This window comes from Engystomops pustulosus, unplaced genomic scaffold (assembly GCF_040894005.1).
Source record: "Engystomops pustulosus unplaced genomic scaffold, aEngPut4.maternal MAT_SCAFFOLD_283, whole genome shotgun sequence".
Lineage (NCBI taxonomy): Eukaryota > Metazoa > Chordata > Amphibia > Anura > Leptodactylidae > Engystomops > Engystomops pustulosus.
Genome location: NW_027285162.1, coordinates 22,520 through 37,500, shown reverse-complemented (window position 1 = coordinate 37,500; position 14,981 = coordinate 22,520).

Sequence of the window (14,981 nt, the reverse complement as noted above, 5' to 3'; positions counted from 1 at the left end):
CGCTCGGCCGTATCCGGCCGCATGTCACTGTCCCCCGGCCAGACTTGGCGGCAAGTCCCGGGGAGGGGCAAGCCCATGGAAGTAGGAGCTCAGCGGGAGCAGCCAGTTGGCCTATCCGGCCACATGTCACTGTCCCCCGGCCAGACTTGGCGGCAAGTCCCGGGGAGGAACAAGCCCATGGAAGTAGGAGCTCCTACTTCCAAAGTGATGACGTCAGCGGGAGCAGCCGCTCGGCCGTATCCGGCCGCATGTCACTGTTCCCCGGCCAGACTTGGCGGCAAGTCCCGGGGAGGGGCAAGCCCATGGAAGTAGGAGCTCAGCGGGAGCAGCCAGTTGGCCTATCCGGCCACATGTCACTGTCCCCCGGCCAGACTTGGCGGCAAGTCCCGGGGAGGAACAAGCCCATGGAAGTAGGAGCTCCTACTTCCAAAGTGATGACGTCAGCGGGAGCAGCCGCTCGGCCGTATCCGGCGGCATGTCACTGTCCCCCGGCCAGACTTGGCGGCAAGTCCCGGGGAGGAACAAGCCCATGGAAGTAGGAGCTCAGCGGGAGCAGCCAGTTGGCCTATGCGGCCACATGTCACTGTCCCCCGGCCAGACTTGGCGGCAAGTCCCGGGGAGGAACAAGCCCATGGAAGTAGGAGCTCCTACTTCCAAAGTGATGACGTCAGCGGGAGCAGCCGCTCGGCCGTATCCGGCGGCATGTCACTGTCCCCCGGCCAGACTTGGCGGCAAGTCCCGGGGAGGGGCAAGCCCATGGAAGTAGGAGCTCAGCGGGAGCAGCCAGTTGGCCTATGCGGCCACATGTCACTGTCCCCCGGCCAGACTTGGCGGCAAGTCCCGGGGAGGAACAAGCCCATGGAAGTAGGAGCTCCTACTTCCAAAGTGATGACGTCAGCGGGAGCAGCCGCTCGGCCGTATCCGGCCGCATGTCACTGTTCCCCGGCCAGACTTGGCGGCAAGTCCCGGGGAGGGGCAAGCCCATGGAAGTAGGAGCTCAGCGGGAGCAGCCAGTTGGCCTATCCGGCCACATGTCACTGTCCCCCGGCCAGACTTGGCGGCAAGTCCCGGGGAGGAACAAGCCCATGGAAGTAGGAGCTCCTACTTCCAAAGTGATGACGTCAGCGGGAGCAGCCGCTCGGCCGTATCCGGCCGCATGTCACTGTTCCCCGGCCAGACTTGGCGGCAAGTCCCGGGGAGGAATAATGCCCATGGAAGTAGGAGCTCCTACTTCCAAAGGGGCAAGTCAGCGGGAGAAGCCACTTCGCCTACCCGGCCAAGTGTCACTGTCCCCCGGCCAGACTTGGCGGCAAGTCCCGGGGAGGAATAATGCCCATGGAAGTAGGAGCTCCTACTTCCAAAGGGGCAAGTCAGCGGGAGAAGCCAGTTGGCCTATCCGGCCAAGAGTCACTGTTCCCCGGCCACACTAGGCAGTAGGTCCCGGGGAGGAATAATGCCCATGGAAGTAGGAGCTACTACTTCCAAAGGGGCAAGTCAGCGGGAGAAGCCAGTTGGCCTATCCGGCCTAGAGTCACTGTTCCCCGGCCACATTTGGCAGTAGGTCCCTGGGAGGAATAATGCCCATGGAAGTAGGAGCTACTACCTCCAAAGGGTGAAGACACTTGGCTCTAAGTGCCCGAGAGGTGTAATGCCCTTGGAAGTAAGAGCTCCTACTTCCAAAGGGGCAAGTCAGCGGGAGAAGCCAGTTGGCCTATCCGGCCAAGAGTCACTGTTCCCCGGCTACACTAGGCAGTAGGTCCCGGGGAGGAATAATGCCCATGGAAGTAGGAGCTACTACTTCCAAAGGGGCAAGTCAGCGGGAGAAGCCAGTTGGCCTATCCGGCCAAGAGTCACTGTTCCCCGGCCACACTAGGCAGTAGGTCCCGGGGAGGAATAATGCCCATGGAAGTAGGAGCTACTACTTCCAAAGGGGCAAGTCAGCGGGAGAAGCCAGTTGGCCTATCCGGCCTAGAGTCACTGTTCCCCGGCCACATTTGGCAGTAGGTCCCTGGGAGGAATAATGCCCATGGAAGTAGGAGCTACTACCTCCAAAGGGTGAAGACACTTGGCTCTAAGTGCCCGAGAGGTGTAATGCCCTTGGAAGTAAGAGCTCCTACTTCCAAAGGGGCAAGTCAGCGGGAGAAGCCAGTTGGCCTATCCGGCCAAGAGTCACTGTTCCCCGGCTACACTAGGCAGTAGGTCCCGGGGAGGAATAATGCCCATGGAAGTAGGAGCTACTACTTCCAAAGGGGCAAGTCAGCGGGAGAAGCCAGTTGGCCTATCCGGCCAAGAGTCACTGTTCCCCGGCCACACTTGGCAGTAGGTCCCGGGGAGGAATAATGCCCATGGAAGTAGGAGCTACTACTTCCAAAGGGGCAAGTCAGCGGGAGAAGCCAGTTGGCCTATCCGGCCTAGAGTCACTGTTCCCCGGCCACATTTGGCAGTAGGTCCCGGGGAGGAATAATGCCCATGGAAGTAGGAGCTACTACCTTCAAAGGGTGAAGACACTTGGCTCTAAGACCCCGAGAGGTATAATGCCCATGGAAGTAAGAGCTCCTACTTCCAAAGGGGCAAGTCAGCGGGAGCAGCCAGTTGGCCTATCCGGCCAAGGGTCACTGTTCCCCGGCCACACTTGGCAGTAGGTCCCGGGGAGGAATAATGCCCATGGAAGTAGGAGCCTCTACTTCCAAAGGGGCAAGTCAGCGGGAGCAGCCAGTTGGCCTATCCGGCCAAGGGTCACTGTTCCCCGGCCACACTTGGCAGTAGGTCCCGGGGAGGAATAATGCCCATGGAAGTAAGAGCTCCTACTTCCAAAGGGGCAAGTCAGCGGGAGAAGCCAGTTGGCCTATCCGGCCAAGAGTCACTGTTCCCCGGCCACACTTGGCAGTAGGTCCCGAGGAGGAATAATGCCCATGGAAGTAAGAGCTCCTACTTCCAAAGGGGCAAGTCAGCGGGAGAAGCCAGTTGGCCTATCCGGCCAAGAGTCACTGTTCCCCGGCCACACTTGGCAGTAGGTCCCGGGGAGGAATAATGCCCATGGAAGTAGGAGCTACTACCTCCAAAGGGTGAAGACACTTGGCTCTAAGTGCCCGAGAGGTATAATGCCCATGGAAGTAAGAGCTCCAACTTCCAAAGGGGCAAGTCAGCGGGAGCAGCCAGTTGGCCTATCCGGCCAAGGGTCACTGTTCCCCGGCCACACTTGGCAGTAGGTCCCGGGGAGGAATAATGCCCATGGAAGTAGGAGCCTCTACTTCCAAAGGGGCAAGTCAGCGGGAGCAGCCAGTTGGCCTATCCGGCCAAGGGTCACTGTTCCCCGGCCACACTTGGCAGTAGGTCCCGGGGAGGAATAATGCCCATGGAAGTAGGAGCCTCTACTTCCAAAGGGGAAAGTCAGCGGGAGAAGCCACTTGGCCTACCCGGCCAAGGGTCACTGTTCCCCGGCCACACTTGGCAGTAGGTCCCGGGGAGGAATAATGCCCATGGAAGTAGGAGCTACTACTTCCAAAGGGGCAAGTCAGCGGGAGAAGCCACTTGGCCTATCCGGCCAAGGGTCACTGTTCCCCGGCCACACTTGGCAGTAGGTCCCGGGGAGGAATAATGCCCATGGAAGTAGGAGCTACTACTTCCAAAGGGGCAAGTCAGCGGGAGAAGCCACTTGGCCTATCCGGCCAAGGGTCACTGTTCCCCGGCCACACTTGGCAGTAGGTCCCGGGGAGGAATAATGCCCATGGAAGTAGGAGCCTCTACTTCCAAAGGGGCAAGTCAGCGGGAGAAGCCACTTGGTCTACCCGGCCAAGGGTCCCTGTTCCCCGGCCACACTTGGCAGTAGGTCCCGGGGAGGAATAATGCCCATGGAAGTAGGAGCTACTACTTCCAAAGGGGCAAGTCAGCGGGAGAAGCCACTTGGCCTACCCGGTTTAGGGTCACTGTTCCCCGGCCACACTTGGCAGTAGGTCCCGGGGAGGAATAATGCCCATGGAAGTAGGAGCTACTACTTCCAAAGGGGCAAGTCAGCGGGAGAAGCCACTTGGCCTACCCGGCCAAGGGTCACTGTTCCCCGGCCACACTTGGCAGTAGGTCCCGGGGAGGAATAATGCCCATGGAAGTAGGAGCTACTACTTCCAAAGGGGCAAGTCAGCGGGAGAAGCCACTTGGCCTATCCGGCCAAGGGTCACTGTTCCCCGGCCACACTTGGCAGTAGGTCCCGGGGAGGAATAATGCCCATGGAAGTAGGAGCTACTACTTCCAAAGGGGCAAGTCAGCGGGAGAAGCCACTTGGCCTATCCGGCCAAGGGTCACTGTTCCCCGGCCACACTTGGCAGTAGGTCCCGGGGAGGAATAATGCCCATGGAAGTAGGAGCTACTACTTCCAAAGGGGCAAGTCAGCGGGAGAAGCCACTTGGCCTATCCGGCCAAGGGTCACTGTTCCCCGGCCACACTTGGCAGTAGGTCCCGGGGAGGAATAATGCCCATGGAAGTAGGAGCTACTACCTTCAAAGGGTGAAGACACTTGGCTCTAAGTCCCCGAGAGGTATAATGCCCATGGAAGTAAGAGCTACTACTTCCAAAGGGGCAAGTCAGCGGGAGAAGCCACTTGGCCTATCCGGCCAAGGGTCACTGTTCCCCGGCCACACTTGGCAGTAGGTCCCGGGGAGGAATAATGCCCATGGAAGTAGGAGGTACTACTTCCAAAGGGGCAAGTCAGCGGGAGAAGCCACTTGGCCTATCCGGCCAAGGGTCACTGTTCCCCGGCCACACTTGGCAGTAGGTCCCGGGGAGGAATAATGCCCATGGAAGTAGGAGCTACTACTTCCAAAGGGGCAAGTCAGCGGGAGAAGCCACTTGGCCTATCCGGCCAAGGGTCACTGTTCCCCGGCCACACTTGGCAGTAGGTCCCGGGGAGGAATAATGCCCATGGAAGTAGGAGCTACTACCTTCAAAGGGTGAAGACACTTGGCTCTAAGTCCCCGAGAGGTATAATGCCCATGGAAGTAAGAGCTACTACTTCCAAAGGGGCAAGTCAGCGGGAGAAGCCACTTGGCCTATCCGGCCAAGGGTCACTGTTCCCCGGCCACACTTGGCAGTAGGTCCCGGGGAGGAATAATGCCCATGGAAGTAGGAGGTACTACTTCCAAAGGGGCAAGTCAGCGGGAGAAGCCACTTGGCCTATCCGGCCAAGGGTCACTGTTCCCCGGCCACACTTGGCAGTAGGTCCCGGGGAGGAATAATGCCCATGGAAGTAGGAGCTACTACTTCCAAAGGGGCAAGTCAGCGGGAGAAGCCACTTGGCCTATCCGGCCAAGGGTCACTGTTCCCCGGCCACACTTGGCAGTAGGTCCCGGGGAGGAATAATGCCCATGGAAGTAGGAGCTACTACTTCCAAAGGGGCAAGTCAGCGGGAGAAGCCACTTGGCCTATCCGGCCAAGGGTCACTGTTCCCCGCCCACACTTGGCAGTAGGTCCCGGGGAGGAATAATGCCCATGGAAGTAGGAGCTACTACTTCCAAAGGGGCAAGTCAGCGGGAGAAGCCACTTGGCCTATCCGGCCAAGGGTCACTGTTCCCCGGCCACACTTGGCAGTAGGTCCCGGGGAGGAATAATGCCCATGGAAGTAGGAGCCTCTACTTCCAAAGGGGCAAGTCAGCGGGAGAAGCCACTTGGTCTACCCGGCCAAGGGTCCCTGTTCCCCGGCCACACTTGGCAGTAGGTCCCGGGGAGGAATAATGCCCATGGAAGTAGGAGCTACTACTTCCAAAGGGGCAAGTCAGCGGGAGAAGCCACTTGGCCTACCCGGTTTAGGGTCACTGTTCCCCGGCCACACTTGGCAGTAGGTCCCGGGGAGGAATAATGCCCATGGAAGTAGGAGCTACTACTTCCAAAGGGGCAAGTCAGCGGGAGAAGCCACTTGGCCTACCCGGCCAAGGGTCACTGTTCCCCGGCCACACTTGGCAGTAGGTCCCGGGGAGGAATAATGCCCATGGAAGTAGGAGCTACTACTTCCAAAGGGGCAAGTCAGCGGGAGAAGCCACTTGGCCTATCCGGCCAAGGGTCACTGTTCCCCGGCCACACTTGGCAGTAGGTCCCGGGGAGGAATAATGCCCATGGAAGTAGGAGCTACTACTTCCAAAGGGGCAAGTCAGCGGGAGAAGCCACTTGGCCTACCCGGCCAAGGGTCACTGTTCCCCGGCCACACTTGGCAGTAGGTCCCGGGGAGGAATAATGCCCATGGAAGTAGGAGCTACTACTTCCAAAGGGGCAAGTCAGCGGGAGAAGCCACTTGGCCTATCCGGCCAAGGGTCACTGTTCCCCGGCCACACTTGGCAGTAGGTCCCGGGGAGGAATAATGCCCATGGAAGTAGGAGCTACTACCTTCAAAGGGTGAAGACACTTGGCTCTAAGTCCCCGAGAGGTATAATGCCCATGGAAGTAAGAGCTACTACTTCCAAAGGGGCAAGTCAGCGGGAGAAGCCACTTGGCCTATCCGGCCACATGTCACTGTCCCCCGGCCTGACTTGGCGGCAAGTCCCGGGGAGGAATGATGCCCACGGAAGTAGGAGCTACTACTTCCAAAGGGTGAAGACACCTGGCTGTAGGTCAGCGAGAGGAATAATGCCCATGGAAGTGAGAGCTACTACTTCCAAAGGGGCACTTAAGCGGGAGCAGCCAGTTGGCCTATCCGGCCAAGAGTCACTGTTCCCCGGCCACACTTGGCAGTAGGTCCCGGGGAGGAATAATGCCCATGGAAGTCGTAGCTCCTACTTCCAAAGGGGCAAGTCAGCGGGAGAAGCCACTTGGCCTATCCGGCCAAGAGTCACTGTTCCCCGGCCACACTTGGCAGTAGGTCCCGGGGAGGAATAATGCCCATGGAAGTAGGAGCTACTACTTCCAAAGGGGCAAGTCAGCGGGAGAAGCCAGTTGGCCTATCCGGCCAAGAGTCACTGTCCCCCGGCCAGACTTGGCGGCAAGTCCCGGGGAGGAATAATGCCCATGGAAGTAAGAGCCTAGCGGGAGCAGCCGCACAGGCTTCCCGGGAATGTGTCACTGTCCCCCCAGGCCAGACTTGGCGGCAAGTCCCGGGGAGGAATAGTGCTCATGGAAGTAGGAGCTCAGCGGGAGAAGCCGCTAAGGCTCACCCGGGAATGTGTCACTGTTCTCGGCCACGCTTGGTCGTAGGTCCCGGTGAGGAACATGCCCATGGAAGTCGGAGCTCCAAACTCCAAATTGACCTCAGCTGGAGCACTTGCTGAGGCTGCCCGGGCATGGGTGACTGTTCCCCGGGCTCACTTGGTCGTAGGTCCCGGTGTGGAACGTGCCCATGGAAGTTGAAGGGAAGAGAACCGCGAAAGGGAGTTTTTGCGCTAAGCCGCGGCCGAGGAGGGCGCACCGATCCCGGCTTGATTCCTGCCATTCCCGGTCCCCAAACCGGACTCGGCATGGTGGTTGGATCCGTGACCCTGGAACCCTGGGCGGGGAGCCTAGGGGCGAGAGGGGCCCCATGGAGCTCGGGCAGACTAGAAGTACCCTCGTCTGCCCGCTGGAGGGCGCCCTTCCCGGAGCGGAGGGGACCCCCTTGGCCACCAAGTGCAAGCCGAGTTTGGAGCTCGAAACCCGGCCAGGCTTGGTCGGAGGTCCCGGTGAGGAACATGGCCATGGAAGTCGGAGCTCAGCGGGAGCAGCCACTCAGGCTACCCGGGAATGTGTCACTGTCCCCCGGCCAAGACTTGGCGGCAAGTCCCGGGGAGGAATAGTGCCCATGGAAGTAAGAGTTCAGCGGGAGCAGCCGCTCAGGCTTACCCGGGAATGTGTCACTGTCCCCCGGCCAAGACTTGGCGGCAAGTCGCGGGGAGGAATAGTGCCCATGGAAGTAGCTCAGCGGGAGCAGCCACTCAGGCTACCCGGGAATGTGTCACTGTCCCCCGGCCAGACTTGGCGGCAAGTCCCGGGGAGGAATAGTGCCCATGGAAGTAGCTCAGCGGGAGCAGCTGCTGAGGCTACCCGTGAATGTGTCACTGTCCCTCGGCCACACTTGGTCGTTGGGTTTCTGATGAGGAACATGCCCATGGAAGTAAGAGTTCAGCGGGAGCAGCCGCTCAAGCTTACCCGGGAATGTGTCACTGTTCTCGGCCACGCTTGGTCGTAGGTCCCGGTGAGGAACATGCCCATGGAAGTCGGAGCTCCAAACTCCAAATTGCCCTCAGCGGGAGCACTTGCTGAGGCTGCCCGGGCATGGGTGACTGTTCCCCGGGCTCACTTGGTCGTAGGTCCCGGTGTGGAACGTGCCCATGGAAGTTGAAGGGAAGAGAACCGCGAAAGGGAGTTTTTGCGCTAAGCCGCGGCCGAGGAGGGCGCACCGATCCCGGCTTGATTCCTGCCATTCCCGGTCCCCAAACCGGACTCGGCATGGTGGTTGGATCCGTGACCCTGGAACCCTGGGCGGGGAGCCTAGGGGCGAGAGGGGCCCCATGGAGCTCGGGCAGACTAGAAGTACCCTCGTCTGCCCGCTGGAGGGCGCCCTTCCCGGAGCGGAGGGGACCCCCTTGGCCACCAAGTGCAAGCCGAGTTTGGAGCTCGAAACCCGGCCAGGCTTGGTCGGAGGTCCCGGTGAGGAACATGGCCATGGAAGTCGGAGCTCAGCGGGAGCAGCCACTCAGGCTACCCGGGTGTGTGTCACTGTCCCCCGGCCAAGACTTGGCGGCAAGTCCCGGGGAGGAATAGTGCTCATGGAAGTACCTCAGCGGGAGCAGCCACTCAGGCTACCCGGGAATGTGTCACTGTCCCCCGGCCAAGACTTGGCGGCAAGTCCCGGGGAGGAATAGTGCCCATGGAAGTAGCTCAGCGGGAGCAGCCACTCAGGCTACCCGGGAATGTGTCACTGTCCCCCGGCCAGACTTGGCGGCAGGTCCCGGGGAGGAATAGTGCTCATGGAAGTAGCTCAGCGGGAGCAGCCACTCAGGCTACCCGAGAATGTGTCACTGTCCCTCGGCCACCCTTGGTCGTTGGGTTCCTGATGAGGAACATGCCCATGGAACTAAAGAGTTCAGCGGGAGCATCCGCTCAGGCTACCCGGGAATGTGTCACTGTCCCCCGGCCAGACTTGGCGGCAGGTCCCGGGGAGGAATAGTGCCCATGGAAGTCGGAGCTCCAACCTCCAAGTTGACCTCAGCGGGAGCACTCGCTGAGGCTGCCCGGGCATGGGTGACTGTTCCCCGGCCACACTTGGTCGGAGGTCCCGGTGAGGAACATGCCCATGGAAGTTGGTGGGAAGAGAACCGCGAAAGGGAGTTTTGCGGCTGAGCCGCGGCCGAGGAGGTCTCACTAATTCCGGCATGATTCCTGCCAGGCCCGGTACCCTATATGGGACTCGGCTGGGTGGCTGTAGCCGGGACCCTGGAACCCTGGGCGGGGAGCCTAGGGGCGAGAGGGGCCCCATGGAGCTCGGGCAGACTAGAAGTACCCTCGTCTGCCCGCTGGAGGGCGCCCTTCCCGGAGCGGAGGGGACCCCCTTGGCCACCAAGTGCAAGCCGAGTTTGGAGCTCGAAACCCGGCCACACTTGGTAGTTGGTCCCGGTCAGGAACATGCCCATGGAAGTAAGAGCTCAGCGGGAGCAGCCACTCAGGCTACCCGGCAATGTGTCACTGTCCTCCGGCCAAGACTTGGCGGCAAGTCCCGGGGAGGAATAATGCCCATGGAAGTGGCTCAGCGGGAGCAGCCACTCAGGCTACCCGGGAATGTGTCACTGTCCCCCGGCCAAGACTTGGCGGCAAGTCCCGGGGAGGAATAGTGCCCATGGAAGTAGCTCAGCGGGAGCAGCCACTCAGGCTACCCGGGAATGTGTCACTGTCCCCCGGCCAGACTTGGCGGCAGGTCCCGGGGAGGAATAGTGCTCATGGAAGTAGCTCAGCGGGAGCAGCCACTCAGGCTACCCGAGAATGTGTCACTGTCCCTCGGCCACCCTTGGTCGTTGGGTTCCTGATGAGGAACATGCCCATGGAACTAAAGAGTTAAGCGGGAGCATCCGCTCAGGCTACCCGGGAATGTGTCACTGTCCCCCGGCCAGACTTGGCGGCAGGTCCCGGGGAGGAATAGTGCCCATGGAAGTCGGAGCTCCAACCTCCAAGTTGACCTCAGCGGGAGCACTCGCTGAGGCTGCCCGGGCATGGGTGACTGTTCCCCGGCCACACTTGGTCGGAGGTCCCGGTGAGGAACATGCCCATGGAAGTTGGTGGGAAGAGAACCGCGAAAGGGAGTTTTGCGGCTGAGCCGCGGCCGAGGAGGTCTCACTAATTCCGGCATGATTCCTGCCAGGCCCGGTACCCTATATGGGACTCGGCTGGGTGGCTGTAGCCGGGACCCTGGAACCCTGGGCGGGGAGCCTAGGGGCGAGAGGGGCCCCATGGAGCTCGGGCAGACTAGAAGTACCCTCGTCTGCCCGCTGGAGGGCGCCCTTCCCGGAGCGGAGGGGACCCCCTTGGCCACCAAGTGCAAGCCGAGTTTGGAGCTCGAAACCCGGCCACACTTGGTAGTTGGTCCCGGTCAGGAACATGCCCATGGAAGTAAGAGCTCAGCGGGAGCAGCCACTCAGGCTACCCGGCAATGTGTCACTGTCCCCCGGCCAAGACTTGGCGGCAAGTCCCGGGGAGGAATAATGCCCATGGAAGTGGCTCAGCGGGAGCAGCCACTCAGGCTACCCGGGAATGTGTCACTGTCCCCCGGCCAAGACTTGGCGGCAAGTCCCGGGGAGGAATAGTGCCCATGGAAGTAGCTCAGCGGGAGCAGCCACTCAGGCTACCCGGGAATGTGTCACTGTCCCCCGGCCAGACTTGGCGGCAGGTCCCGGGGAGGAATAGTGCTCATGGAAGTAGCTCAGCGGGAGCAGCCACTCAGGCTACCCGAGAATGTGTCACTGTCCCTCGGCCACCCTTGGTCGTTGGGTTCCTGATGAGGAACATGCCCATGGAACTAAAGAGTTCAGCGGGAGCATCCGCTCAGGCTACCCGGGAATGTGTCACTGTCCCCCGGCCAGACTTGGCGGCAGGTCCCGGGGAGGAATAGTGCCCATGGAAGTCGGAGCTCCAACCTCCAAGTTGACCTCAGCGGGAGCACTCGCTGAGGCTGCCCGGGCATGGGTGACTGTTCCCCGGCCACACTTGGTCGGAGGTCCCGGTGAGGAACATGCCCATGGAAGTTGGTGGGAAGAGAACCGCGAAAGGGAGTTTTGCGGCTGAGCCGCGGCCGAGGAGGTCTCACTAATTCCGGCATGATTCCTGCCAGGCCCGGTACCCTATATGGGACTCGGCTGGGTGGCTGTAGCCGGGACCCTGGAACCCTGGGCGGGGAGCCTAGGGGCGAGAGGGGCCCCATGGAGCTCGGGCAGACTAGAAGTACCCTCGTCTGCCCGCTGGAGGGCGCCCTTCCCGGAGCGGAGGGGACCCCCTTGGCCACCAAGTGCAAGCCGAGTTTGGAGCTCGAAACCCGGCCACACTTGGTAGTTGGTCCCGGTCAGGAACATGCCCATGGAAGTAAGAGCTCAGCGGGAGCAGCCACTCAGGCTACCCGGCAATGTGTCACTGTCCCCCGGCCAAGACTTGGCGGCAAGTCCCGGGGAGGAATAATGCCCATGGAAGTGGCTCAGCGGGAGCAGCCACTCAGGCTACCCGGGAATGTGTCACTGTCCCCCGGCCAAGACTTGGCGGCAAGTCCCGGGGAGGAATAGTGCCCATGGAAGTAGCTCAGCGGGAGCAGCCACTCAGGCTACCCGGGAATGTGTCACTGTCCCCCGGCCAGACTTGGCGGCAGGTCCCGGGGAGGAATAGTGCTCATGGAAGTAGCTCAGCGGGAGCAGCCACTCAGGCTACCCGAGAATGTGTCACTGTCCCTCGGCCACCCTTGGTCGTTGGGTTCCTGATGAGGAACATGCCCATGGAACTAAAGAGTTCAGCGGGAGCATCCGCTCAGGCTACCCGGGAATGTGTCACTGTCCCCCGGCCAGACTTGGCGGCAGGTCCCGGGGAGGAATAGTGCCCATGGAAGTCGGAGCTCCAACCTCCAAGTTGACCTCAGCGGGAGCACTCGCTGAGGCTGCCCGGGCATGGGTGACTGTTCCCCGGCCACACTTGGTCGGAGGTCCCGGTGAGGAACATGCCCATGGAAGTTGGTGGGAAGAGAACCGCGAAAGGGAGTTTTGCGGCTGAGCCGCGGCCGAGGAGGTCTCACTAATTCCGGCATGATTCCTGCCAGGCCCGGTACCCTATATGGGACTCGGCTGGGTGGCTGTAGCCGGGACCCTGGAACCCTGGGCGGGGAGCCTAGGGGCGAGAGGGGCCCCATGGAGCTCGGGCAGACTAGAAGTACCCTCGTCTGCCCGCTGGAGGGCGCCCTTCCCGGAGCGGAGGGGACCCCCTTGGCCACCAAGTGCAAGCCGAGTTTGGAGCTCGAAACCCGGCCACACTTGGTAGTTGGTCCCGGTCAGGAACATGCCCATGGAAGTAAGAGCTCAGCGGGAGCAGCCACTCAGGCTACCCGGCAATGTGTCACTGTCCTCCGGCCAAGACTTGGCGGCAAGTCCCGGGGAGGAATAATGCCCATGGAAGTGGCTCAGCGGGAGCAGCCACTCAGGCTACCCGGGAATGTGTCACTGTCCCCCGGCCAAGACTTGGCGGCAAGTCCCGGGGAGGAATAGTGCCCATGGAAGTAGCTCAGCGGGAGCAGCCACTCAGGCTACCCGGGAATGTGTCACTGTCCCCCGGCCAGACTTGGCGGCAGGTCCCGGGGAGGAATAGTGCTCATGGAAGTAGCTCAGCGGGAGCAGCCACTCAGGCTACCCGAGAATGTGTCACTGTCCCTCGGCCACCCTTGGTCGTTGGGTTCCTGATGAGGAACATGCCCATGGAACTAAAGAGTTAAGCGGGAGCATCCGCTCAGGCTACCCGGGAATGTGTCACTGTCCCCCGGCCAGACTTGGCGGCAGGTCCCGGGGAGGAATAGTGCCCATGGAAGTCGGAGCTCCAACCTCCAAGTTGACCTCAGCGGGAGCACTCGCTGAGGCTGCCCGGGCATGGGTGACTGTTCCCCGGCCACACTTGGTCGGAGGTCCCGGTGAGGAACATGCCCATGGAAGTTGGTGGGAAGAGAACCGCGAAAGGGAGTTTTGCGGCTGAGCCGCGGCCGAGGAGGTCTCACTAATTCCGGCATGATTCCTGCCAGGCCCGGTACCCTATATGGGACTCGGCTGGGTGGCTGTAGCCGGGACCCTGGAACCCTGGGCGGGGAGCCTAGGGGCGAGAGGGGCCCCATGGAGCTCGGGCAGACTAGAAGTACCCTCGTCTGCCCGCTGGAGGGCGCCCTTCCCGGAGCGGAGGGGACCCCCTTGGCCACCAAGTGCAAGCCGAGTTTGGAGCTCGAAACCCGGCCACACTTGGTAGTTGGTCCCGGTGAGGAACATGCCCATGGAAGTAAGAGCTCAGCGGGAGCAGCCACTCAGGCTACCCGGCAATGTGTCACTGTCCCCCGGCCAAGACTTGGCGGCAAGTCCCGGGGAGGAATAGTGCCCATGGAAGTAGCTCAGCGGGAGCAGCCACTCAGGCTACCCGGGAATGTGTCACTGTCCCCCGGCCAAGACTTGGCGGCAAGTCCCGGGGAGGAATAATGCCCATGGAAGTGGCTCAGCGGGAGCAGCCACTCAGGCTACCCGGGAATGTGTCACTGTCCCTCGGCCACACTTTGCCGTAGGTCCCGGTGAGGAACATGCCCATGGAAGTCGGAGCTCCAACCGGGTGAAGCCGCCGAGAGCTAGCCGGGAATAGGGCGCCAAACCCGGCTACCGCCCTCCAGGCTTGCCCCGGTCGAAAGACCTACGTCCTCGCAGCAGCACCAAGCGAAAAATTCTCTAAGTGTGGGAGAACCGGGGACCCGACCGGTGGCACTCTGCCTCTCGCTGCCGCCCTCCTGGAAGCGTCCTCGGTCACTCGGAGTACGGCAGATTTCAGAGCTCCGGAATGGTGAAAAAGAACCGGAGAGAGGGCGAATCCGGCTTCTCTCTGCCGGGCGAGGACCACCGCAGGCGGCGGGGACGTCTGACAGGAGACGGCGCCGCGGCAGGCTTTCTAAGTGGCTGGGCTTTTTGTCCTCGGCGAAAGTCGAAAAAATTTTGCGGTCCGAGCTGCCCTGCTCCTGCCGGGGAAGGCTTACCGCCGGCGGCTGCCAACCCCTGGCTTGCCCGCCGGATCGCCTTCGAAGGCTGCTGAAAAAGAACCCCGAGACGGGCACCTCTCGGAAGAACCGCAGACCAAAACCGACCGGTCCGACTTTCAGTGCACCTTCGGCGGCAGAGAGAAGCAGCAAAAATACCGGTCAGAGAAGGGGAGTTTTGGTCGACTCTGCCAGGCTTTTGCACTAAGTCAGATCCGTAATGCCAGCGGGACTGAGTCGCTTTTGCGTGCCGTGGTCCTGGAGGCCTGCTCGGACAGGGCGGTCCTTCGGGTCCCGCGGGAAGGGGCATTTCATGTTCCTCTGCGGGAGGTGATCCATTTTCTGCGGGAAATGGCGAGCCCCTTCGGCTACAAGAGTGTGTAGGTCCCGCTCAACAGTCTACGTCCTTAACCATCGGGGACTTTGTAGATTGTGCCCGTAATCGCTCTCCGCAGAACAGAGCGGGAGGTCTCCGCGGCGGAGGCCGGAGAGGGCGCGAGGTGAGCGGCATGGTATGACTGGGTTCGTGCCGCTCACTGGTACCCGGAGCGTGGCGCCCTCCGGGTAAAAGGCTAGCCGGGGCGAGCAGGTGGGTTGACGGGCGCATAAGCCACGCCGTCCCCGCCATACAAGGTGCCGGTGGCCTGGCGAACCACCGGCGTAAGGCTAGCCAGGGCGGACCGCGGGGCAGAGGGCGCTTAAGCCACGCTCTCTCTCCATCCCACCAGTACAAACGGGGAAAAAAATTTCAAAGTGTGGGAGAACCGGGGACCCGACCGGTGGCACTCTGCCT